Source organism: Equus asinus, chromosome X (assembly GCF_041296235.1).
Source record: "Equus asinus isolate D_3611 breed Donkey chromosome X, EquAss-T2T_v2, whole genome shotgun sequence".
NCBI classification, from domain to species: domain Eukaryota; kingdom Metazoa; phylum Chordata; class Mammalia; order Perissodactyla; family Equidae; genus Equus; species Equus asinus.
Genome location: NC_091820.1, coordinates 104,448,194 through 104,454,884, shown reverse-complemented (window position 1 = coordinate 104,454,884; position 6,691 = coordinate 104,448,194). Strand labels below are relative to the sequence as shown.

The 6,691-nt window shown below is 35.3% G+C and overlaps 1 protein-coding gene across 4 annotated transcripts in view; it reads left to right on the top strand.

Moving 5' to 3' along the window:
• The window catches only part of DCX (doublecortin), a 363,420-nt gene that overhangs the window by 2,093 nt on the left and 354,636 nt on the right, over nt 1-6,691 (top strand). For all 4 annotated transcript variants that reach the window (XR_011499892.1, XM_070503023.1, XM_070503022.1 and 1 more), the window contains exon 2: nt 938-1,032. The gene's annotated coding sequence lies outside the window, so the exon portion shown is untranslated. The remainder of the gene's footprint in view (nt 1-937; nt 1,033-6,691) is intronic.

The following is a 6,691-nucleotide window of genomic DNA, read 5'->3' as shown; positions in this document are numbered from 1 at the left end:
GAATTTTATTTGCCTTGGTGTATAATACCTGAATCTGAAAAGAAGCTATGGAATATATTAAAATGTTTACAATACTCCCTCAGTTTATATGGTCTTGCTTCCTTTAACAATTAATGCTTCTACCTACAATATGAGAGTTTATTCTTTACCTTATGTGTAATATGCCTAGATAGCAGAGATTCTGTGTCTTACAAGAAAAATTTCCTATGATTTAAGTTGCTTTTATTATGTCCTTGATTACTTAAGCAGAAAAAACTTATAGAACCTAAACTCTTCATTTACAATATTTTCACCTTCTGTGTTTCTTTTCACATGCTTTATGTGTACTTTGATTAAAGAAGTAAGGAAGTATTGTTTCTCAGTCACTCACGATCCTTTCTAATCAAGTGCACAAATCTCTGACAGCTCTTAATTTGCCTTCCCAAAATCAGTTCCTAAATTTAGAACAAATAAAATTTTGGGGATATATTTTATACCTAAAACTAAAACTTTTATATATAAAACCACTAAGATTTCTCAGAGGGCCCCTGGAATCACAAAGATTTGCTCTGTCACCTTATAAAAATAGATAATGGAAATAATTAGGTTTGTTTAACATGTTACTGTTGTAAAGATGCGTGGGAAGAATTGTCCGATCAGAAGGGATTCTCTAAAGCCTTCTCTGAATTAAGCATGTTTTTGTAAAATATTACATATAAACATTTCAGAAGTTGTATGCTTTATGGGAAGTACCTGCTGATTTGTCCGTGCCCTCCCTGCCCATAATCCTGTTTTACCTTCTGGGGTAGTCCTTATCAATACTCTCATGAAATACTTATGTACTGTATATACTATGTTCTAATACAGAATTCTCGTCCTCTCTATTATGATAGATTTGGCAACAGTAATAAATTAACCATAGCCCTTAATCTCTTAATGCTCTTGTTTTACTCTAAAGCTTACCTGAAGGTTCTACTGTAAACTACAGGCCAGAATTTGTGTCTTCAACAAAGAAGAACAGTCTCAGAGCCTCATGGAAGAGGAGCATATCAGGTACTTCACGCGATTGCCACTTCAAAGAATAGACTTTGGGGTTCAGGCTTTTGAGCTGATGTTGCTTAGATAACTTTCAGACCATACCAGTGACTGAGGCGAGATTTCCAGGGCTCTTTTTAATCCAATGAAAGGTGCAGACCACTATAAAATCAGATAACCAGGAACAATATGCTAGACAATGCCTAGCCTTCCAGAAGATACCCAGTGATCCTTCAGTAATCCTTTCTTCTTTTATTTTTTTGCCCTTTCAAAATCTTTCACAATTTTTTCTGACATATGAAACCCAGTTTTTCTGACATGCATTTTAGAAGAAATATCATATGTACTTGCCTGAATAAAATAAACATGGAGTTATTGCTGAGAATCTAAAGAAAAGATGGAAAATAAAGTAACATTGTCCTTATAATAAGGGTGTTTTCATATTGATTTTATGTAACCAAGGATCTATTTTATTTTTTAAATCATTCAGAATTGTAGTAAATGCATGTCATATTAGTTTATTCATATTCTTTTTATATTTTTTTGTTTCTGTTCTTGCTATTTCTTCTGCCTCCCCATCAATATGACCAACTAATCCTTTAAGATTCAAGAGAGGTGCAATTCCCTCTAGGAAGCCTTTTTCTGACCCTTGTAAGGGGTGCTCATTTTGTGCAAATACTACTCTCTGCCCACCTCTATCATGATTCTTTTTTTTTTTTTTTTGAGGAAGATTAGCCCTGAGCTAACATCTGCTGCCAATCCTCCTCTTTTTGCTGAGGAAGACTGGCCCTGAGCTAACATCCATGCCCATCTTCCTCTGCTATATATATGGGACACCTACCACAGCATGGCTTGCCAAGCGGTGCCATGTCCGCACCTGGGATGCGAACCAGAGAACCCCGGGCCGCCGAAGCAGAATGTGCGCACTTAACTGCTGCACCACCAGGCCAGCCCCACTACCTAAATATTATTTAGATTTCTTTATTTTTCATCATTAAAAGTTTCTGTATATCCTTTCTTTATTATTACAGTTGTCAGCCTACAAAAACAGAAACCAGTTTAAGAAGCAAAGCTTTTATTTAGGATCAAAGAATTGCAATTTGGGGAGCACAGATTCAGGTAGAAACCCAAATAGTGTCCTGATCACACGAGAGGGGCTCAGGACTTTTAAGGGAAAAAGGAGGAAGATGAGGTAAGTTGTATTAAAGAGTTCATTGGTGCTAGATGAGGTACAGCTAGATTTGTACTTCATAGATTGGCTTGAAATTTAGTCATCAGCAAGGTCCAGTTTCATCAGTCCTTGCAAACAGCATATTCTTGTCCTTACTGACTTGGAATGTTGGCAGTTTGGTTCAGTTTGAAAGATAAAGAAAACAAGATGTGCAAGGCAATTCTCTGAAATGGCTGCTCGGGCTCTATTTTAATGTGGCTCCTCTCATGTCATCTGTCACATAGCAAATATTTTTTTATCAAAGCTGAGAAGGTGCATGTTATACAACATTTATTTGTAATCTCTGCTTTGTGGATCTAATGTGTTCTTGACAAGTTGCCAAAATTTGACCCTTCTTTTCCTCCTTCCCCTCCGTATGTTATTGATGGCAATTGTCTTACTTTTAGGGACACCAAAGTAATTATTTCTTGGCTACACAGGTCAAATCTTGGATTAATGTAATACTATATAGAGTCAATTTTCGGAGAACCAAAAAGAAAATAGTTTAATTCTAAAGGTAGCAGAATATGCCACCCCAAATATGGCACTTTGACGTAAGGATTATTTTGAGCTGAAGGCATTTAAGAAGAGGATACAAGAAAAACTCTCTGTCCTCCCTTATTTGCCTAAAAATAGTTGTAAAGATGTCCTTCTTTCCTCTGTAGCAGGAAGCACAGAAGTTAACCACCAGAGACAACTCTAGGCCGTTATCAGCCTGGAGTTGGCATCAAAGGAATCTACATAATAATCTTTACTAACTAGCCCTTATGGTCCATTAATTCCCCCATTTATTTACCTTCTCACAATTTGCCACCTAAGAAACTCAAAGTCCTTTTCCTTTGTCTTGTCACTTCTCTAAAAATTTGTTGTTCTTTTGTTAAGATGCTATATAAGTTCAAGTTTTAGCCACCCCTTTCACTCATCATTGAGTACTCCTGTGTGTGTGCGTGATACATATATTAATAAACTTCTCTTTGTTTTTCTCATTAATCTGTCTTTTGTCAGTCTAATTTACAAAGCCCTAGCTGGTGTACCTAAAAGGGTAGAGGGACAAAAAAGATTTTTTTCATCCTCTACAGTTTATTAATCAATATTTTTATTTCAGGGATATTTACAAAATTCAGACTAGGTTGCCTAGTTTCTTCAAGATCCTAGTGAGTAAAATGAAGGATTTCATTTACCCAAGAATGTGCAAGAGAGCTGATAAAATCAAGATTCAGAAAGATACAAAACAGGACATAAAAGAAGATATGGAGAAGCAGAAACAATGAGTTAAAATAAATCAGATCAAAGTCTTAGGCTTAGGGTAAAAAAAAACACTGTACAAGTATAAAATTGAGGTTTTAATGAACTGTAATGAATGAGAGTTGGCTGTACCAGTACTTGTGTTATCAGAGGCAAGGAAAAAAACAAATTTTTATTGACCACTCTTAGTGTGCCAAGCATTGTAGTAGACACATTACATGTCCAATCTCTTTTTATCAGGCTTAAATTGTAAGATTTTTACAAATTCTGTCTGTTTTGAAATTATTGCTTATAAAAGATAACACTACCATTCATATTAAAGCTACAATATTACTGAAGTAATTAAAATGAACCTTTGTGCTTTTCACTTCACAGTCCTTCCCAGGCTACAAACACAAAGAATAAAAACCGTGAAATGCTTTCTCTAAGTAAAATCCAATTGAGTCCAAAACAAGTGACCTAAGTGAAGCATTTAGTTCTATTATAGTGACTAAAAGACTAAGTTATACATCTCATTACCAAGTATTTTTGGAAAAAGGAGAAGACATTTATGTGATCCTGGTTATATGAGTATATGCCTTCTGTGTGGATCAGTAATGTTGATTAACCCCCTGTTGTATAAAATTATCATAATCAACTTAACTAAAAATGATAAAGTGTTTGATTAAAGGAGACTATATTGAGTAAAAGATAATTCCAGACATTGCTGAGAATCCATTGTATAATAGAGGGCTAGTGCTTAGATGGGACAAAAAGTGTTAAGACTTGGATGGTTTTCAAGAACTCAAGTTTTCAAAAAGGTCTGAATTGTGTTATTTTGTTTTTATTTAACCCTCTTTATCTAATTTTTGCTAACATATGCAAAAACTACAGAGTATAACATGCCATTGTTTATAAATGTCAGAGACATGGATATATCACTTAAAAACAAGTTCATTCAAAAATATTCATTGAGCACTTGCTATGTGCAGGTCCCTTTGCTCCACACAGATGTGCCAGACAGCTTAGAGTCTAGTGCAAACACACAAACATGTATGCAAATATGTTTTTACAGATTTTGATAAAGTGCAATAAAAACCAGAGCAATGCAGGAAAGAACAACAGGAGGGTGGGCGTGGCATGGGGACCTACTTTAGATTCAGTGGTCAGAGAAAGCTTCTCTGCAGAAGTGACATTTAATTGGAGGCTTGAAAGATAAGGAGCCAACCAGGAGGAGACTTAAAAGAATAGCCTTCCAAGCAATGTGAATAGATTGTGGGCAGGTCATCATGAAAGGTGCTTTGCTTATTTGGACAGAGAAATGAAAAAGGTCAGTGTGTAGAGTATAATAAGTAAAGGAACTGCTGGCATGCAATGAGATTAGAGAGTTTGACAAGCCCTACAGGTCATGGTAAAGATTTTTATTTGTGTTCCTCAAGAATTGAGTAAGTGGCAAATGTGCCTACATATGTATAAGGATTTTCATTTATTTTAAAAATTGTGATTTCTAGATTAGAACATGCACACAACACATCTCAGAAGAATTAAGTTAAGCGCAAAAATGTATTGTTCATGGAAACAACTCATTTTTAAACTAAAATTTTAATTTTATTAAGTTAATACCATGTACATAGATTTAAAAAAATACTGCAGTAAAAAACAACAGTCCCTCTCCATCCCTCTCCATTCTTGATTCTCACTCCTGAAGGGCAATAACTTGAAACAATTTTAGCTGTTCCCTATAGTATTTACTGCCATGTTTCTATGTAATGTGCTTATATTGCTATTTCTTGATTTTTCTGCTTTTTAGGTAATACCTGTTGACTTTCTATTATTAAAGGTGGTAATTTGGCTCTCTTATGTACCCGTAAACTCACACTTCCCCTCCTCCCAAAAGATTTGGTGAAATCAATATTCAGTGATTATATTACTATGACTTTGTAAACATTATTTAGAATTTAACCATGTATTGAATATGTTATTTCATTTGCTGTGCTATAAAAATTATGTTTTGCCACGTTTTTAATTTTTATTTGCTTAGAATTTTTTTATGAACCTACCAGTTAGTTACTCATCCCCAAAACAGGTCTTCCCAAGAAATCTATATGTCTCCTCTCTGTATGTTCAAATACATCAGGTTATTTATAACTTTCTTTTTTTTTTTTTAAATTCAACATGTCTGTGATGGGGATTTTTGTCCTTCTGTTCCAAGCTGAACTGGTTTAGTCTTTCTGAATAGGTGTCTTCCTGGGGTATCCCCTCACCCCTATCCTGAAAATTACTTTTGCCTCTCTCTTGTGTTGGATCCCATTTTCTGGAGCATATGTTTCCCTCACTTTTGCTTTAACTTCCTCATTTTGGTGGAGAACTATCCTCCCATAACTTCCTGAGAAAGATGGTAGATTTTTTGAGATCTTACATGTCTGACAACACCTTGTTCTAATGTCTCATCTGTTTATTCAACTTATAGAGAATTCTAGTTTAGTGTATTAGTTTCCTATTGCTGCTGTAACAAATTACCCAAAACTTAGTGGCTCAAAACAACAAATTTAGTTTCTTTTGATCAGGAATCTGAATTCAGTTTCAGTGGGCTAAAGTCAAGGTGTTGGCAAGGCTGGTTGTTTCCAGAGGCTTCAGGGGAGAATCTTTTTCCTTGCCTTCTCCAGTTTCTGCAGGCCACCTGCATTCCTTGGCTCAAGGCTCCTTCCTGTATCTTTGAAGCATATCACTCCAAACTCTGCTCCAGTTTTCACATCTCCTTTTTCTTACTTTGATCCTCCTGCTTTCCTGTTATTAGAACTCTTTTGATTACATTGGGCCCAACCAGAAAATCCAGGATGATCTGAAGATCTTTAACTTAATCACACCTGCAAAATCCCTTTTACCATGTAAGTTAACATATTCGCAGGTCCAGGGATTAGGACAAGGAGATCTTTGGAGAAGGCATTATTCATCCTGCCACAGTTGGATATGATTTTCCCTAAAAACTTGTCTTCTTGATTTTAGGGATATAGTTTGGAAGTTTGTTCCTAATATTATTTGTGATCCTTAGTATATGGCCTGTTTTTTCTCTCTAGAAGCTTTAAAATCTTTTTATTCCATCTTCTGGAATTTCACTGCAATACATTATTGAGAATCTTTCATTCACTGTTCTGGATACTTGGTAGAACTTTTCAATCTGTATACTCATATCTTGCAGTGCTAGAATTTTCCTTATATTATTTCTTTAGTAATTCCCTCCCG